The sequence below is a fragment of the Mustela nivalis genome (assembly GCF_964662115.1).
Source record: "Mustela nivalis genome assembly, chromosome: X".
In the NCBI taxonomy this organism is placed as follows: Eukaryota; Metazoa; Chordata; class Mammalia; order Carnivora; family Mustelidae; genus Mustela; species Mustela nivalis.
The window spans coordinates 24379735-24398229 of record NC_139040.1 but is presented as its reverse complement, the minus strand read 5'-3'; the positions used below and the strand labels follow the sequence as shown (position 1 = coordinate 24398229).

Genomic DNA, 18495 nt, shown 5'->3' with positions numbered 1-18495 from the left:
AATTTCTCTTTCTTCTGTCTTGTTGTTGGTGTATAAAAATGCAACTGATTTCTGTGTATTGATTTTATATCCTGACACTTTACTGAATTCATGTACAAGTTCTAGCAGTTTTGGAGTGAAGTCTTTAGGGTTTTCCACATACAGTATCATATCATCTGCAAAGAGTGATAGTTTGACTTCTTCTTTGATGATTTGGATGCCTTTAATTTGTTTTTGTTGTCTGATTGCTGAGGCTAGGACTTCTAGTACTGTGTTGAGTAGCAGTGGTGATAATGGACATCCCTGCCGTGTTCCTGACCTTAGGGGAAAAGCTCTCAGTTTTTCTCCATTGAGAATAATATTTGCAGTGGGTTTTTCATAGATGGCTTTGATAATATTGAGGCATGTGCCCTCTATCCCTACACTTTGAAGAGTTTTGATCAGCAAGGGATGCTGTACTTTATCAAATGCTTTTTCAGCGTCTATTCAGAGTATCATGTGGTTCTTGTTCTTTCTTTTATTGATGTGTTGTATTACATTGATTGATTTGTGGATGTTGAATCAATCTTGCAGCCCTAGAATAAATCCCACTTGGTCGTGGTGAATAATCCTTTTATTGTACTGTTGGATCCTATTGGCTAGTATTTTGGTGAGAATTTTTGCATCTGTGTTCATCAAGGATATTAGTCTATAATCTCTTTTTTGATGGGATCCTTGTCTGGTTTTGGGATCAAGGTGATGCTGGCCTCATAAAATGAGTTTGGAAGTTTTCCTTCCATTTCTATTTTTTGGAACAGTTTCAGGAGTATAGTAATTAATTCTTCTTTAAATGTTTGGTAAAATTCCCTTGGGAAGCTGTCTGGCCATTGGCTCTTGTTTGTTTGGAGACTTTGATGACTGTTTAAATCTTTTTACTTGTTATGGATCTGTTCAGGTTTTCTTTCTTCCTGGATCAATTTTGGTAGTTTATAAATCTCTAGGAATGCATCCATTTCTTCCAGATTGTCAAATTTGTTGGCGTAGAGTTGCTCATAGTATGTTCTTATAATAGTTTGTATTTCTTTGGTGTTAGTTGTGATCTCTTCTCTTTCATGCATGATTTTATTTTTTTCGGTACTTTCTCTTTTCTTTTTGATAAGTCTGGCCAGGGGTTATCAATTTTATTAATTCTTTCAAAGAACCAGCTCCTAGTTTCATTGATATGCTCTATTGTCTTTTTGTCTTCTATTTCATTGATTTCTGCTCTGATCTTTATGATTTCTCTTCTCCTGCTTGGCTTAGGGTTTCTTTCTTGTTCTTTGTCCAGCTCCTTTAGGTGTAGGGTTAGCTTGTGTACCTGAGACCTTTCTTGTTTCTTGAGAAAGGCTTGCACCGCTATATATTTTCCTCTCAGGACTGCCTTTGTTGTGTCCCACAGATTTTGAACCGTTGTATTTTCATTATCATTTGTTTCCATGATTTTTTTCAATTCTTCTTTAATTTCCCGGTTGACCCATTCATTCTTTAGAAGGATGCTGTTTAGTCTCCATGTGTTTGGGTTCTTTTCAAACTTCCTTTAGTGGTTGAGTTCTAGCTTTAGAGCATTGTGGTCTGAAAATATGCAGGGAATGATCCCAATCTTTTGATACTGGTTGATTCCTGATTTAGGACCGAGGATGTGATCTATTCTGGAGAATGTTCCATGTGCACTAGAGAAGAATGTGTATTCTGTTGCTTTGGGATGAAATGTTCTGAATATATCTGTGATGTCCATCTGGTCCAGTGTGTCATTTAAGGCCTTTATTTCCTTGCTGATCTTTTGCTTGGATGACCTGTCCATTTCAGTGAGGGGAGTGTTAAAGTCCCCTACTATTATTGTATTATTGTTGATGTGTTTCTTTGATTTTGTTATTAATTGGTTTATATAGTTGGCTGCTCCCACGTTGGGTCATAGATATTTAAAATTGTTAAATCTTCTTGATGGACAGACCCTTTGAGTATGATATAGTGTCCTTCCTCATCTCTTATTATAGTCTTTGGCTTAAAATCTAATTGATCTGATATAAGGATTGCCACTCCTGCTTTCTTCTGATGTCCATTAGCATGGTAAATTCTTTTCCACCCCCTCACTTTAAATCTGGAGGTGTCTTCGGGCTTAAAATGAGTTTCTTGGAGGCAACATATAGATGGGTTTTGTTTTTTTATCCATTCTGATACCCTGTGTCTTTTGACAGGGGCATTTAGCCCATTAACATTCAGGGTAACTATTGAGAGATATGAATTTAGTGCCATTGTATTGCCTATAAGGTGACTGTTACTGTATATGGTCTCTGTTCCTTTCTGATTTACCACTTGTAGGCTCTCTCTTTGCTTAGAGGACCCCTTTCAATATTTCATGTAGAGTTGGTTTGGTGTTTGCAATTTCTTTCAGTTTTTGTTTGTCCTGGAAGCTTTTAATCTCTCCTTCTATTTTCAATGATAGCCTAGCTGGATATAGTATTCTTGGCTGCATGTTTTTCTCGTTTAGTGCTCTGAAAATATCATGCCAGCTCTTTCTGGCCTGCCAGGTGTCTGTGGATAAGTCCGCTGCTAATCTAATATTTTTACCATTGTATGTTACAGACTTCTTTTCCCGGGCTGCTTTCAGGATTTTCTCTTTGTCACTGAGACTTGTAAATTTTACTATTAGGTGACGGGGTGTGGGCCTATTCTTATTGATTTTGAGGGGCGTTCTCTGAACCTCCTGAATTTTGATGCTCGTTCCCTTTGCCATATTGGGGAAATTCTTCCCAATAATTCTCTCCATTATACCTTCTGCTCCCCTCTCTCTTTCTTCTTCTTCTGGAATCCCAATTATTTTAATGTTGTTTCATCTTATGGTGTCACTTATCTCTCAAATTCTCCCCTCATGGTCAAGTAGCTGTTTGTCCCTCTTTTGCTCAGCTTCTTTATTCTCTGTCATTTGGTCTTCTAATCACTATTTCTTTCTTCTGCCTCATTTATCCTAGCAGTGAGAGCTTCCATTTTTATTGCACCTCATTAATAGCTTTTTTGATTTCAACTTGGTTAGATTTTAGTTCTTTTATTTCTCCAGAAAGGGCTTTTATATCTCTCGAGAGGGTTTCTCTAATATCTTCCATGCCTTTTTCGAGCCCGGCTAGAACCTTGAGAATTGTCATTCTGAACTCTATATCTGACATATTACCAATGTCTGTATTGATTTGGTCCCTAGCCTTTGGTACTGCCTCTTATTCTTTTTTTGTATTGAATTTTTCCGTCTTGTCATTTTGTCCAGATAAGAGTATATGAAGGAGCAAATAAAATACTAAAAGGGTGGCAACAACCCCAGGAAAATATCTTTTAACCACATTAGAAGAGATTCCATATCGTGAGGGGGGAGAAAGGTGATAAAAAGAGGTTCCAAGTGGTGCCTGGGTGGCTCAGTGGGTTAAGCCACTGCCTTCAGCTCAGGTCCTGATCTCAGGGTGCTGGGATCAAGTCCTGCATCGGGCTCTCTGCTCAGTGGGGAGCCTGCTTCCCTCTGTCTCTCTCTGCCTGCCTCTCCTTCTACTTGTGATTTCTCTCTGTCAAATAAATAAATAAATAAACAAAATCTTTTAAAAAAAAGAGGTTCAAAAAGGAAGAAAGAAAAAAAAAAGAAAAAAGTAAAGAAAAGAAAGAATTAAAAAAAAAGAAAACAAATAAGAAAAATACAAAAAAGAAAAAATATATATATTGGATAAACTAGTTAAAAAACGTTAAAAAAGAAAAAGGTAAAAGTTAAAACAAAATTTACCAGAAGGCGAGAAAAAAAACAAAAAATGAAAAAGAATAATATTAAATTAACTGCAAGACTAAAAAAAAAATCACAGGGAAAAAGCCATGAGTTCCTTGCTTTGCTTTCTCCTCTTCTGGAATTCTGCTGTTCTCCTTGGTATTGAAACTGCACTCTTTGGTTGTTGAACTTGGTCTTGGCTGGATTTCTTGTTGATCTTCTGGGGGAGGGGCCTGGTGTAGTGATTCTCAAGTGTCTTTGCCCCAGGTGGAATTGCACCGCCCTTACCAGGGGCTGGGGTGAGTAATCCGCTCGGGTTTGCTTTCAGGAGCTTTTGTTCCCTGAGCGCTTTCCGTAGAGTTCTGGAGGACGGGAATACAAATGGCGGCCTCCTGGTCTCCGGCTGGAGGAGCCGAGATCCCAGGGCCCCACTCCTCAGTGAGCCCTCAGAGAACAGCGCCCAGTTACTCCTGTGTGTCTGACCTCTGGCTGCGCTCCGAGCTCACCGAGCCTGCGACCGGTTCAAGGTAACACTGAGCTGTGAGCTTACTGTTGGCTCTGTCTCTGTAGCCGACTTTCCCGTTCCAATACCCACAAGATCTGCGACACTCAGACACCCCCGATCCTTTTGTGACCCTGCGGGACCTGAGGCCACGCTGACCCCGCATGGGCTTTGCCCCTGTTTAGCCTCTGGAGCGATGTCCCTCAGTGGAACAGACTTTTAAAAGTCCTGATTTTGTGCACTGTTGCTCCACCGCTTGCCGGAAGCCGGCCCCTCCCCCCCGGGTTCTATCTTCCCGTCTCTTTGGGTTCACTTCTCCGCCGGTCCTACCTTTCAGAAAGTGGTTGTTTTTCTATTTCCAGAATTGCTGTTCTTCTCTTCGATCTGCCGATGGATTTTCAGGTGTTTGCAATCTTTAGATAAGCTATCTAGCTGATCTTCGGCTAGCTGAAGTAGTCTCAGCCTGCTACTTCTCCGCCATCTTGACTCCTTCCCTCAAATCTGATTCTATTCCAGACCTATCACCAGGCTTTGGTGAGACTATGGTGTGTTGATTTCTGTTATTTCTGTTATTTCTGTTGTTGATTCCTGTGTTAGTTTTAGTGATTTAAGTCTCTCAAGAAGTTGTTTATTTCATCTAAGTTTTCAAATTTATTGTAATACATTTTATAATAGTCCTTTGTTCTTTTAATCATATGCAATAATGATTTCTCTTTTATTTCTCATATTTCTAGTTTGACTTAATCAATTAGCTGGAAATTTATTAGTTTGTTTATATTTTCAAGGAACTAGCTTTCAGTTTCATTAATTTTTCTCTATTTTTTGTCTATTTCTATTTCACTGATTACTGTTCTTAAATTTATTGTCCTTCTCCTTACTTACATTTAGTTTGCTGTTTTGTTTTTTGTCTTTCTGAGATGGTAGTTTAGACAACTGATTTTAGGTTTTTAAACATATATAAACATCTGAAGCTATGAGTTTCTTGCTAAGTGTTATATTATCTACATTCTATAAATTTTGATATATTGTGTTTTCATTTTCATTCAAAACAAAATTTTTTCTAATTTCCTTTGTGAATTTATTTTTTCACCTCTTGATTATTTCAAAATGCATTGTTTGACTTATAAATATTTTATAAATTTCTAGATATCTTCCTAGTTTTAATTCCTTAATTTAATGTTTCTGTGACCAGCAAACATATACTATATAACTTGTATTTAAGATTATTGAGATGTTCTGATATAGCACTTGGTCTGTTTTAACATTCTGTGTATATTTTAAGGTAATTTTTATTCTCTTGTTGCATGCAGTATCTTATTTTTTACTTTATAAATGTTTATTTAACATGAAAAAAGAGTGTTAGGTTATAATGTTTATCAGATGCATAGTCATGTTTCCACAGCAAAAATAAAAATGTAAGGCACAAATCAACTTGCATTATATAGTCAGCATCATAATGTATGGATTGTGGTGATAGCAACATGAATTATTACTTACAGTGCAGGAAAAAAAGCAACCATAGGAACATTCTTACTTTTGTCTCCTCTTCTGCATCCAGAAATAACTACAATTTTGAGCTTCTATTTGTAATTCAGGTTGGTACTGATCAAGTAAAAGATTTAATAAATAAATGAGGATGGAGTGGCAAATTTTCCACAGAAAGGAATTCCAAATCACATATGTAGAAGTTTTCCATTTCATAAGGTAGAGTTTAAGTGATTGGCCCCTATCCCTGAACAATTGCCCAAATCAATCTTGTCCTTTGAGTAGCAGTCATGTAACTAATTTTCACCTATTTTGTACTACCATAACGTCAATATTTCTCAATCTTTTCACAAAGATAGATTGAAGAGCCTAGTCAAATCTATTTTGAAGAAATGTACTCTGTTTCTTTGAGCAACTAGTCAGAAAATGATAATCTAGTATGACTGTTTTAGTGAACCAGTATTGGCTGTAAGGGTCTTCATTTATTTTTCGAACTGATCTTGCATCCTCATATTAATAATACAGAATATTGTTGAGTATTGATGTCAATACCTCTAGACATTCTTAGATATTTGATAGTGTTATTTCTAGTCACGAAGTAACATTTTCATTTTCCACAAGTTCTCAATAGTCACTGTTTAAGGGCTGTTCGATTTCTGCAACTTCTCATCATACCTTAGTATGCATTCATTTAAGCAAGGAGATTTGCATTTATTATTAAGCCCATTTTAAGACATTATATATCAAACATATGACATTTTTACATAAATATTTGAAAACTTTAACAAAAATAGTGACAAGAATTAAAATGAAATTGTTGTACAAGTTGAAAATATATTCAGACAGGTAGATTTATATTAATTTTGTCTATTAAAGAGAATGAGCTTGAAAAAAAGAGGCTGAAGGTGAGAATCATATTTCATTTGTACTAAGAGAGATCTTCACTCATTTCAAAATTATTTACTTCTTTTTTCAAGCTATGCTGCCCTTGGACAGTCTTGCACAAACTTCTTTCCTTATTACTGATGGGAACACAATTGCACTGATACATATTAGATATTATCTATTTTTCAGATGTGTTGGAACAGAAAAATGACTAAAGGTCACTGAATTAGGTTGGTCACTTTCAAATGCTCTTTCAAAAGAAACAATTGATTTTATGTGACAATGATATTCTTAGTTGTGGAATCTCAACTAAATTACCTTCTCTAATTTTGGAGTTTTGGTACCCTGTGAATGTAAGATTATAATACTTAAGAACTTTGCATGGTTATTATGGGAATTAGAGCTTATGTATGTAAAATATTTTGTATATGGTAAATGCTCAATAGTAACAGGTTGCATTGTCATCATCACCATTACTTGAAATTTAGCTACCTCTTATGAATGTTTGTTCAGTCTCCTTTCCCACACATGAAAAGGTGCAAGTGAAAATCAGAATGTTATATGCAAATATGGACCAAGATTCTCCAAATTTTTTTTTGATTTGTCAGGCCAGGTTGAATTCATTCACCTTCTTATTTACCAGAATGACTATTTCACACCTGCCTTCTAACTCTTCACAAACCTCTATCACTTCCTTCCCTCTTTTCACTCTCAGGTGATAGTCTTTCTTCGTTTTGCTGAGGCAATAGAAGCAATAAAAAATGGATTCCCAGAAGCTCCTGTCACCACATCTATTCATACCATATCATGTGTTTGAATGTTGCTAAGAGAGTAGAAATTTTTTCTCCACGTTTTTATTTAGATTCAAGTTAGTTAATATATAGTGTAATAGTGATTCATCACTTACATATATAACACCCAGTATTCATCCCAACAAGTGCCCTGCTTAATACTTACCACACTCATTTAGCCCATTTCCACACTCACCTCCCCTCCAGCAACCCTCAGTTTGATCTCTATAGTTGAGAGTCTTTCATGGTTTGTCTCCCTCTCTGTTTTTATCTTTTATTCTTCCTTCCCTTCCCCTATGTTCATGTTTTTCTCCTTAAATTCCATAAATGAGTGAAATCATATATTTGTCTTTCTCTGACTTATTTCACTTATCAAATAATACACTATAGCTCCTTCAATGTTGTTGCAAATGGCAAGATTTCATTATTTTTGATCACTGAATAATATTCCATTGTGAATATATGTGTGCATGCGTGTGTGTATGTGTGTGTGTGTGTGTGTGTGTGTATTTCATCTCTTCTTTATCAGTATAGCCTTTATTATGTTGAGGTATATTCCCTCAAAACCTATTCTGTTGAGAGATTTTACCATGACTGTATACTGTACTTTGTCAAATATTTTGTTGTGAGTTTTTATCATGAATGGATATTTTACTTTGTAGAATGCTTTTCTGCATCCATTGAGATGATTGTCTGGTTTTTCACCTTTCTGTTGTTAATGTGATATATCATATTGATTGATTTGTGAACATTGAACCACCCTTGTATCCTTGAAACAAACTCCACTTTATCATGCTAAATAATTTTTAATGTGTTGTTGGATTCAGTTTGCTAATATTTTGTTGAGGATTTTTACATCTACATTCATCAAAGATATTGGCCTTTAGTGTCTTTATCCGATTTTGATACCAGGGTAATTCTGGTCTTGTAGAATGAATTTGGAGGCTTTTCTTCCTCTTCCATTTTTTGTAATAGCTTGAGAAGACTATGTCTTACTCTTTAAATATTTGGTAGAATTCACTAGTGAAGCAGTCTGGTGCTGGACTTTTGTTTGTTGGGAGGTTTTTTTTTTTAATTACTAGTTCAATTTTATTTATAGTAATTTGTCCTTCCAAATTTTCTATTTCTTTTTCATTCTAGTTTGGAAGATTGTATAGTTCTAGGAATTTATGCATTTCTTTTAGGTTGTCCAATTTATTGGCATATAACTTTTCAAAATATTTTAATAATCCTTTGTATATATATCTGTAGTATTGACTGTTATTTTTCCTTCATTTCTGATTTTATTTGAACTCTCTTTCTTCTTTTTTTTTTTTTTTTTGATGAGTCTGGCTAAACTTTATTTTTTTTATTTTATTTATTTACTTGACAGAGAGAGAGATTACAAGTAGGCAGAGAGGCAGGTGGGGCGGGGGGGGGGGGAGGGTGGGGAAGCAGGCTCCCTGCTGAGTGGAGAGCCTGATGCTGGGCTCGATCCAAGGACCCTGAGACCATGACCTGAGCCAAAGGATTTACCCACTGAGCAACCCAGGTGCTGGAGTCTGGATAAGTATTTATCAATTTTATTGATATTTTCACAAAACCAACTCTGGTTTTATTTATATCTTCTATTGCTTTTTAGTTTCTATTTATCTATCTCTGCTCTCATATTTATTAGATCCCTTCTACAGGTTTTAGGCTACCTTTGTTGTTCTTTTTCTAGCTCCTTTAGGTGTAAGTTAGGTTGTTTGAGATTTTTCTTTGCTTCTTGGGGTAGTTCTGTATTGCTATAATCTTCCCTCTTGGAACACCTTTTGCTGCATCCCAAAAATTTTGGACCATTGTGTTTTCATTTTTATTTGTCTCCATATATTTTTTAATTTCCTCTGATTTCTCAGTTGAAAACTTATTGCTTAGTAGCATATTTACCCTCTGTATATTTGTGTTCTTTCCAGATTTTTTTCTTGTGATTGTTTCCCAGTTTTATATTGTAGTTTGAAAAGATGTATGAAGTTGGTCCGAAGGTTGTGGGTTATTGTTAAGCTGAAAAGATGTATGATATAATTTATTTTTTCAATTTATTGAGACTTGTTTTGTAGCCCCCTATTATCTATTCTGGAGAGCATTCCATGTGCCATTTAAAATAATGTGTATTCTGCTGTTTTTGGTTATAATATTCTTAATATATCTGTTAGGTCCATCTTATCCAATGTGTCATTCAAAGCTACTGTTTCTGTGCTGATTTTCTATTTGGATGATTTATCTCTTGGTGTAAGTGGGGTGTTAAAGTCTCTTATTATCTGTATATTACTGTCAATTTCTTCCTTTATGTCTGTTAATAATCGCTTTATGTCTTTAGGTGCCCCCATGTTGGGTATATAAATATTTACAATTGTTATATTCTCTTGTTGGATTCTTCCCTTTATCATTATGTAGTGTTCTTGTTGTTTCTTGTTGCAGTCTTTGTTTTAAAGTCTATTTTGTCCAATATAAATATTGCCACTCAGCTTTCTTTTTGCTTCCATTTATATGGTAATTTTTTATCCTTTCACTTTCAATATGCATGTGTCTTTAGGTCTGAAGTGTCTGCTGTAGGGAGCATATTGATGAGTCTTTGCTTTTTTATCCATTCAGTCACCTTCTCTCTTTCAATGGAGCATTTTAGTACATTTACTTTGGAAGCAATTATTGATAGGAATGATTTATTGCCATTTTGTTACTTGTTTTGTTACTTGTTTTTCTAGTTCTTTTATGTTACTTCCTTTTTCTCCTGCTCTTTCCTTGTGGTTTGATGGTTTTATTTTGTGATATGAGTGGATTCCTTTCTCTTTCTTTTTTGTGTATATATTACAGGTTTTTGATTTGTTGTTACTATTAGGTTCATATATAACATCTTGTGCATATGGCAGTCTAAGTTAAGTTGATAGTTGCTTATATTTGAGCCTATTCGAAAACCACTAATTTTTTCCCTACCCTTTCATGTTTTATGTATGTGATGTAGTTGCACTGATGTCACTGTTATCTAGGTTTGTCCATTGCACAAAGTGATCTTAGCATTCTCTTACTCTGCCGTATTACCAGAAGTCTCTGCAATCTCATTGTTTAGAATAGTACCTGACTTTTCATTCATGTTCCATAAATATTTTTTGGATGATTAAGTGTTGTCCTAGTGTTGGCAAATTTTTCTTCCCCAAGAGAAAATCATCAGTAAATGTTTGAAAAATTTCTAAATTATTGTACCATTTTCTCATATCTTTTTTTTTTCCTCATTAAACTTTTGTTTTAATGGGTCTCAAAATTCTGTGACAGATTTTTGGTCAAGTTGTTTCCATTAAAAAGTACTGATTTTAAAAACTAATAACTTAAAACTGCCACACACACACACACACACACACACACAATGGTCCACGAAACATTCTCCTTTCCTTCTGAAAGATTTATGATTCATTGTTATCATTAACCAGACTTTTACTATTAAACTTAAATGTCCAATTGACACAAACGGTTCTGAGACCGTTCATCCACCGCTGATTAAGACTGGGGTGGCAGGTATTGGGGATAATATTCATTTAGCCTTCTGAGCTTTCTGGGCAGACTTGGTGACCTTGCCAGCTCCAGCTTCCTTCTTATCCACTGCTTTGATGACACCCACAGCAACTGTCTGTCTCATGTCACGAACAGCAAAATGGCCCAGAGGAGGATAGTCAGAGAAGCTCTCAACACACATAGGCTTGCCAGGAACCATATCAACAATGTCAGCGTCACCAGATTTCAAGAACTTGGGACCATCTTCCAACTTTTTTCCAGAATGATGATCTATCTTCTCCTTCAGCTCAGCAAACTTGTAAGCAATGTGAGCTGTGTGACAGTCCAACACAGGTGCATACCCAGCACTAATTTGGCCTGGATGGTTCAGGATGATCACCTGAGCTGTGAAGCCAGCCGCTTCCATTGGTGGGTCATTTTTCTGTCACCAGCCACATTGCCACGACGAACTTCTTTGACAGATACATTCTTGATATTGAAGCCCACATTGTCCCCAGGAAGAGCCTCACTCAAAGCTTCATGGTGCATTTCAACAGACTTGACTTCAGTTGTAACATTGACTGGAGCAAAGGTGACCACCATGCCAGGCTGAAGAACACCAGTCTCCACTTGGCCCACAGGGACAGTACCAATACCACCAATTTTGTAGACGTCCTGGAGAGGCAGATGCAAGGGCTTGTCAGTTGGACGAGTTGGTGGCAGAATGCAATCCAGAGCTTCAAGCAGTGTGGTTCCACTGGCATTGCCAACTTTACGGGTGACTTTCCATCCCTTGAACCAAGGCATGTTAGCACTTGGCTCCAGCATGTTGTCACCTTTCTAACCAGAAATTGGCACAAATGCTACTGTTTCGGGGTTGTATCCAATTTTCTTAATGTAGGTGCTGACTTCCTTAACAATTTCCTTGTATCTCTTCTGGCTGTAGGGTGGTTCAGTGGAATCCATTTTGTTAACACCAACAATTCGTTGTTTTACACCCAGTGTAAAACAGAAGGGCATGCTCACGTGTCTGCCTGTTCTTGGAGATACCTGCTTCAAATTCACCAACACCAGCAGCAACAATCAGGATAGCACAGTCAGCCTGGGATGTGCCTGTAATTATGTTTTTTATAAAGTCTCTGTGTCCTGGAGCATCAGTTATGGTGACATAATACTTGCTGGTCTCGAATTTCCACAGGGAGATATCAATGGTGATACCACGTTCACGTTCAGCTTTCAGTTTATCCAAGACCCAGGTATACTTGAAGGAGCCTTTTCCCATCTTAGCAGCCTCCTTCTCAAATTTTTTGATAGTTCTTTTGTCGATCCCACCACATTTGTAGATCAGATGACCAGTGGTGGTAGACTTGCCCGAATCTACATGTCTGATGACAACAATGTTGATATGAGTCTTTTCCTTCCCCATTCTGGTGTAGGTTGAGTGGTGGTTTTCATGACACCTGTGTTCTGGCAGCAAACCCATTCCGGAAAAGCTTCTCATATCTTCTTAAAGGTATAATATACATATAGTAAAACATGTACAGTTGTTCAACCACTGCCACAATCAAGATAGAAGAGTTGCATCAGGGGCTCCTGAGTTGCTCAGTGGGTTAAAGCCTCTGCCTTCAGCTCAGGTCATGATCTCAGGGTCCTGTGATCAAGCCCCACATCGGGCTCTCTGCACAGCAGGGAGCCTGCTTCCCCCTCTATGCCTGTCTCTCTGCCTATTTGTGATCTCTCTCTCTGTCAAATAAATAAATAAAATCTTTAAAAAATAAAAAAAAATAAGAGATGCATCACTCCAAAATTTCTCCTGTGTCTCTTTGTAGTTTATTCTTCCCTCACATCCCTAGAATTTGGTAAGTTGTGTGCATGTCTGTTCTAATCTATAGTTTTATCTTTATAACAATGATATATAAATAGAATCATAGCATATAACCTTTTTACTCTAGCTTCTTTCACTTAGCATAATGTACTTGACACACATCCAGGTTATTGTATTTATCAGTAATTAGTTGCTTTTTATTGCTGAGTATTATTTCATTACATTGTACAGATTAACTTGATTTGTTTGTCCACTTCCCAGTTATACAATATTTGTGATGTTTTCATATTTTGGTGATTACAAATAAATATTACTAATTATTAATACTGCTAATAAATGTTTATGTACAGATTTTTGCATCAACTTAAGTTTTCATTTTATTTGGGTGAGCTTTTAAGAGTGAGGTTTATGGGTTGTGTGGTAAGTTTATGTTTTAACTACACAAAGTTTAATTTAATTTAACTATACAAAATTTCCACTTTGGAAAAATGTTATGAGATCCATCCAACGAGTGTGCATTCTAATCACTTCATATCCTTGCACTTGGTATTGCCAGTTTTGTTTTTTTTAAGCCACTGTAATATGTTTGTAGTAAAATTTCATCATGGTTTTAACTTACATTTCCATAATGGTTATGATGTTGAACAAAATCCTATGTGCTTATTTTTCATCTGTGTATCTGTTTTGGTAAAAGATTTTTTCAGGTCTTTTGTTCATATTTTCATTGAATTTTTTTGTTTTATTGAATTTTGAGAGCTCATTACAAATTCTGGATACAAGCACTTTATCAGATTTATGATTTGAAAAGCATTTTGTTATTCTGTTGTTTGCCTATTCATCCTTCTAAAATATTTCAGTGCCATATCTGAGAAATGTTTGCCTAAGTCAAGGTCATAAAGATTTTCTTTTAGTTTTCTGCTGGAAGTCCACTTTAAGTATTTTGAATTTATTCAAATTTTATAAAGGTGTTATAGATCTGTGAAGTAAATGTGACCTGTGCATTGCATTTTGTGACCTCTAGTCTAGTCTGGAAGCCATCAATAGAAACAAACAAACAAGCAAACAAAAGCAACAACTGTGTATTGTAGGGCAATCAAATGATGACATGAAATTTAAGTACTTTTAAAATAGTATACATTTTTACTTTAAAATACACATTAAAATATTGTGCCATTAAAATTATAGAATGTGTACTCTCTTGCCACTGATTTATCCATTAGGAAAGAAACAAGCAAAACAGTAATTTCTTTTTCTTTATTTTGTTTTTTGGGGTCCACATATAAATGAAATCATTATTGGTGGTTGCCAGAAGGGTGTAAGGTATGGGATTGGGCAAAATAGATGAAGTGGATTAAGAGATACAAACTTTCATTTATAAAATAAATAATTCATAGGGATGAAAAGTATAGCAAAAGGAATATAGATAATAATATTGTAATAATTTATGGTGACAGATGGTTACTATACTTATTATGTACAGAATTGTTGATTCACTATGTTATTCACCTGAAACTAATATAATGTATGCCAAATATACTTCAATTTATAAAGTCAGTATATATAAACTAAGCTGATTAATGATTAGAAGAAAAATTTTTTTCCAAATATAGCTTTCTACTTTAGTTATTTTTCAGTACTATTTGAGTGTTAGTTTTAAATGATCATTTTATATGGATTATTTTATTTTGTTTATCCTCCAAAATAGTTGAAAAAATGCAATTCTATATATCCAATTTATTTCTGCATCAATTTTCTCTTCTAAAACATATATATTTAAAAATCTCTGAAGCCATCAGTCACTACAGAAGTAGTAGAAATCATACAGTTTCTGAAATTAGTTATATAAATATATGTTAAACAGGGGAGAAAAGATTGTAACTACAATTAGCCAGCAATTCCATTGTTCACATTCCTTGTTGGGGAGTTAATGACTAACTTGAGGGGCCAATGATGTTTAATAGTCTAACAAGTCATTAAGTGCCTAAAAAGGAACCACAATGTCAGGTATCATTGCTCTTTAGAATATTTATTGCTACATGAATAACATTTGAAGTTTATTTTTGCATACATTTAAAAGTTAATATAAGTCATTTTGTTGGAAAAAAAATTCTGGGGCTCTGATCTGTTGACATTTTTGTTCCTTACTTATAATAAACCAATGAGTTGCATTAGGATTAAAGTGTCATCTTTATAATTAAATTTTAGGTGACACAGGAAAATCAGTAATGAATATGAGCTAGTAGAAATTCTACTTTCAAGTGTTAAAGGACTAAAATTTAAATTTAAATATGTTCCAGAGATCTGAAAGATATATTTCATTTGAGGGGATGAGTAATGAGAAGTTAAAATGTAGACATCTCAAGCTATAGTGTAATGAATCAGACAGAGATAACCATCCAGTCACAATATATTTGTTCCCTCTCTTGCCCACCCCTAAATTTTCAGATATCTTTAAGAGGAATGAAAGAGACAATTCTGCCTTAGTTTAGACTGGATTTAGAAGTAGATCAGAAAATATGGTTTGATGTGTCTTGTATGTGACATGATAAATATTATAGTTTATTGTTCTAAGAATAGGAAGTTGTGATCTAAATTAGAATTCATAACCTGCTATATGCATTACTATCACCACTTATACATGAATATTGAAAAAATAGCTAGATCAAGAAACAGATAAAGCAATAGATAATGCACATTATATAAACTGTATGCTTACTGGTTTGCTAAAAATTAGATAAACCATTGATGTCATATTAATTGGCATGGGATGTATTCACTTTATATAGTTCCTCTTTGCTTTTATTTTATTTCCCTCTATTATTAAGATTCAGTCTTCTCTCTTCAGAGAGTAAAATATAAATTGTAAAAAGTTAAAATATTTAAATATTTGGGTGACAATCTAAAGACAATTATATGTGGGCATAAAATAACTTTAATAATTTTTATTGCATATAGCAGGGCACCTGTGTGGCTGTCATTAGGTGTCTTGCCTTCAGCTTGGGTCATGATCTAAGGATCTTGGGATCGAGCCCCACATTGGGCTCCTTGCTAAGCAGAAAGACTGCTTTTTCCCTTTCCCAATCCCCCTGCTTGTGTTCTCTTCCTTGCTATGTCTCTCTCTGTCAAATAAATAAATATCTTTAAATAAATAATAATTTTGTTTCGAGCCCCATTGTTTATTGGCACATTTACATAGACAATTTCTGATCCTATAGGTCTTATAATTCTAGGGCTGTTTTTTTTTTTTTCAGAACTGTTATTTTCTTAATGTGAAGAAAGTGAGGCTCAGTAAAGCTGGACAAATTGCTCAAGTTCAGTGAGCAAACAGAATCAAAATTTGGTTCTAGATCTGTATTGTCTTTGCTATTTTCCCTATGCCATATTACTCTTCTACAGATGGCATACTAGTGAGATACCACATTAATTATCCCAGAAGTGTATTACTCAGAAACTTTGAGTATTTTCTACTGACAATCAGTAAAAAAACAACAACAACAACACAAAATGCATCTGAGAAATCAGTATATCCATGCAATAACATACTTTTTTTTCTTCACATGAAAATTCTTCTGATTAGGATTTTATTCACAGCCCCTATCTATTACTTTACACACTATTGTAAGAAGCTTAGTAAAATGTTTTACTAGTCCATAGAATGTTAAATGTCTTGTATTAAAAATTGTGGAAATGCCATGGGGAGACATTGGTATTAGCAAGACATTGGCTAATAGCAAGGAAGAAAGTGACTGACTAGGGTTTTAAAACCCCAGCAGTCTGAAGCCATTTAATAGAAGGGACAAGCATCTATCAATATTCCAATAGCTTCTAAATGCATTAGTTTATTAAGGCAGTGCATAAAACTGACATTTATGTCAGTTCCTGATGTCATTAAGGAAAGGCAAAGATAATAATAGCTAATATTTACTGAACACTTACTACGTGCTAAGTACTTTTCTAGGCCTTTTTTATTTATTGACCCATTTGACTTCACAGTACTTTTTAATTATATGTATAGTCATCTTATTGCCATTTTTACAGATGAGAAAAATGAACTTTAGAGGGGTTAAGTAACTTGCTCAACATCATATGGACAGTAAAAGATCAGAATAAGGACTCAAACTGTTTGGCTGCTTCAAAAACTCATGCTTTTTATCCAGTATGAGCAGTATGACATACTGTCTCTTGTATTTGGTATTTTCTTTTTTTAATTTTTTATAAACATATAATATATTTTTATCCCCCGAGGTACAGGTCTGTGAATCGCCAGGTTTACACACTTCACAGCACTCACCAAAGCACATACCCTCCCCAATGTCCATAACCCCACCCCCCTTCTCCCAACTCCCCTCCCCCCAGCAACCCTCAGTTTGTTTTATGAGATTAAGAGTCACTTATGGTTTGTCTCCCTCCCATTCCCATCTTGTTTCATTGATTCTTATCCTACCCCCTTAAGCCCCCATGTTGCCTCACCACTTCCTCATATCAGGGAGATCATATGATAGTTGCCTTTCTCTGATTGACTTATTTCGCTAAGCATGATACGCTCTAGTTCCATCCACGTTGTCGCAAATGGCAACATTTCATTTCTTTTGATGGCTGCATAGTATTCCATTGTGTATATATACCACATCTTCTTGATCCATTCATCTGTTGATGGACATCTAGGTTCTTTCCATAGTTTGGCTATTGTGGACATTGCTGCTATAAACATTTGGGTGCACGTGCCCCTTTGGATCACTACGTTTGTATCTTTAGGGTAAATACCCAATAGTGCAATTGCTGGGTCATAGGGCAGTTCTATTTTCAACATTTTGAGGAACCTCCATGCTGTTTTCCAGAGTGGTTGCACCAGCTTGCATTCCCACCAACAGTGTAGGAAGGTTCCCCTTTCTCTGCATCCTTGCCAGCATCTGTCATGTCCTGACTTGTTAATTTTAGCCATTCTGACTGGTGTGAGGTGATATCTCATTGTGGTTTTGATTTGTATTTCCCTGATGCCGAGTGATATGGAACACTTTTTCATGTGTCTGTTGGCCATCTGGATGTCTTCTTTGCAGAAATGTCTGTTCATGTCCTCTGCCCATTTCTTGATTGGATTATTTGTTCTTTGGGTGTTGAGTTTGCTAAGTTCTTTATAGATTTTGGACACTAGTCCTTTATCTGGTATTTTCTTTATTAAAGAAAATAAGAATACTCAACACTTGAAAAACAAATAACTCATTCCAAAGCTGGGCAGAAGGCATGAACAGACATTTCTCCAAAGCAGACATACAAATGGTTAACAGACACATGAAAAAAAATGCTCAACATCACTAGACATCAGGGAAATAGAAATCAAAACCAAATTGAGATACCACCTTACACCAGTTAGAATGGCAAAAATTAACAAAACAGGAAACAGCAAATGTCGATGAGGATGTGGAGAAAGGGGAACCATCCTACACTGTTGGCGGGAATACAAACTGGTACAGCCACTCTCGAAAACAGTATGAAGGTTCCTCAAGATGTTAAAAATAGAGCTACACTATGACCCAGCAATTGCACTACTAGGTATTTACCCAAAGATACAGATGTAATGAAAAGAAGGGGCAAATGAACCCCAAAATATTCATAAAGGCAATGTCCACAATAACAAAACCATGCAAGGAACCAAGATACCCTCCAACAGATGAAAGGATAAAGAAGATGTGGTACATGTATACAATGGAATATTATTCAGCCATCAGAAAAGATGAATACCCACTATTTGCCTTAGATGGAATCAGAGGGG

General features: G+C 35.5%; 1 pseudogene across 1 annotated transcript; it reads right to left on the bottom strand.

The window, feature by feature from the left end:
- Positions 1-10840: 10840 nt before the first annotated feature.
- LOC309856301 (elongation factor 1-alpha 1 pseudogene) lies at positions 10841-12381 on the bottom strand (annotated as a pseudogene). Its single transcript has one exon. The product of its transcript is annotated as an elongation factor 1-alpha 1 pseudogene (transcript).
- Between the last annotated feature and the right edge of the window lie 6114 nt (positions 12382-18495).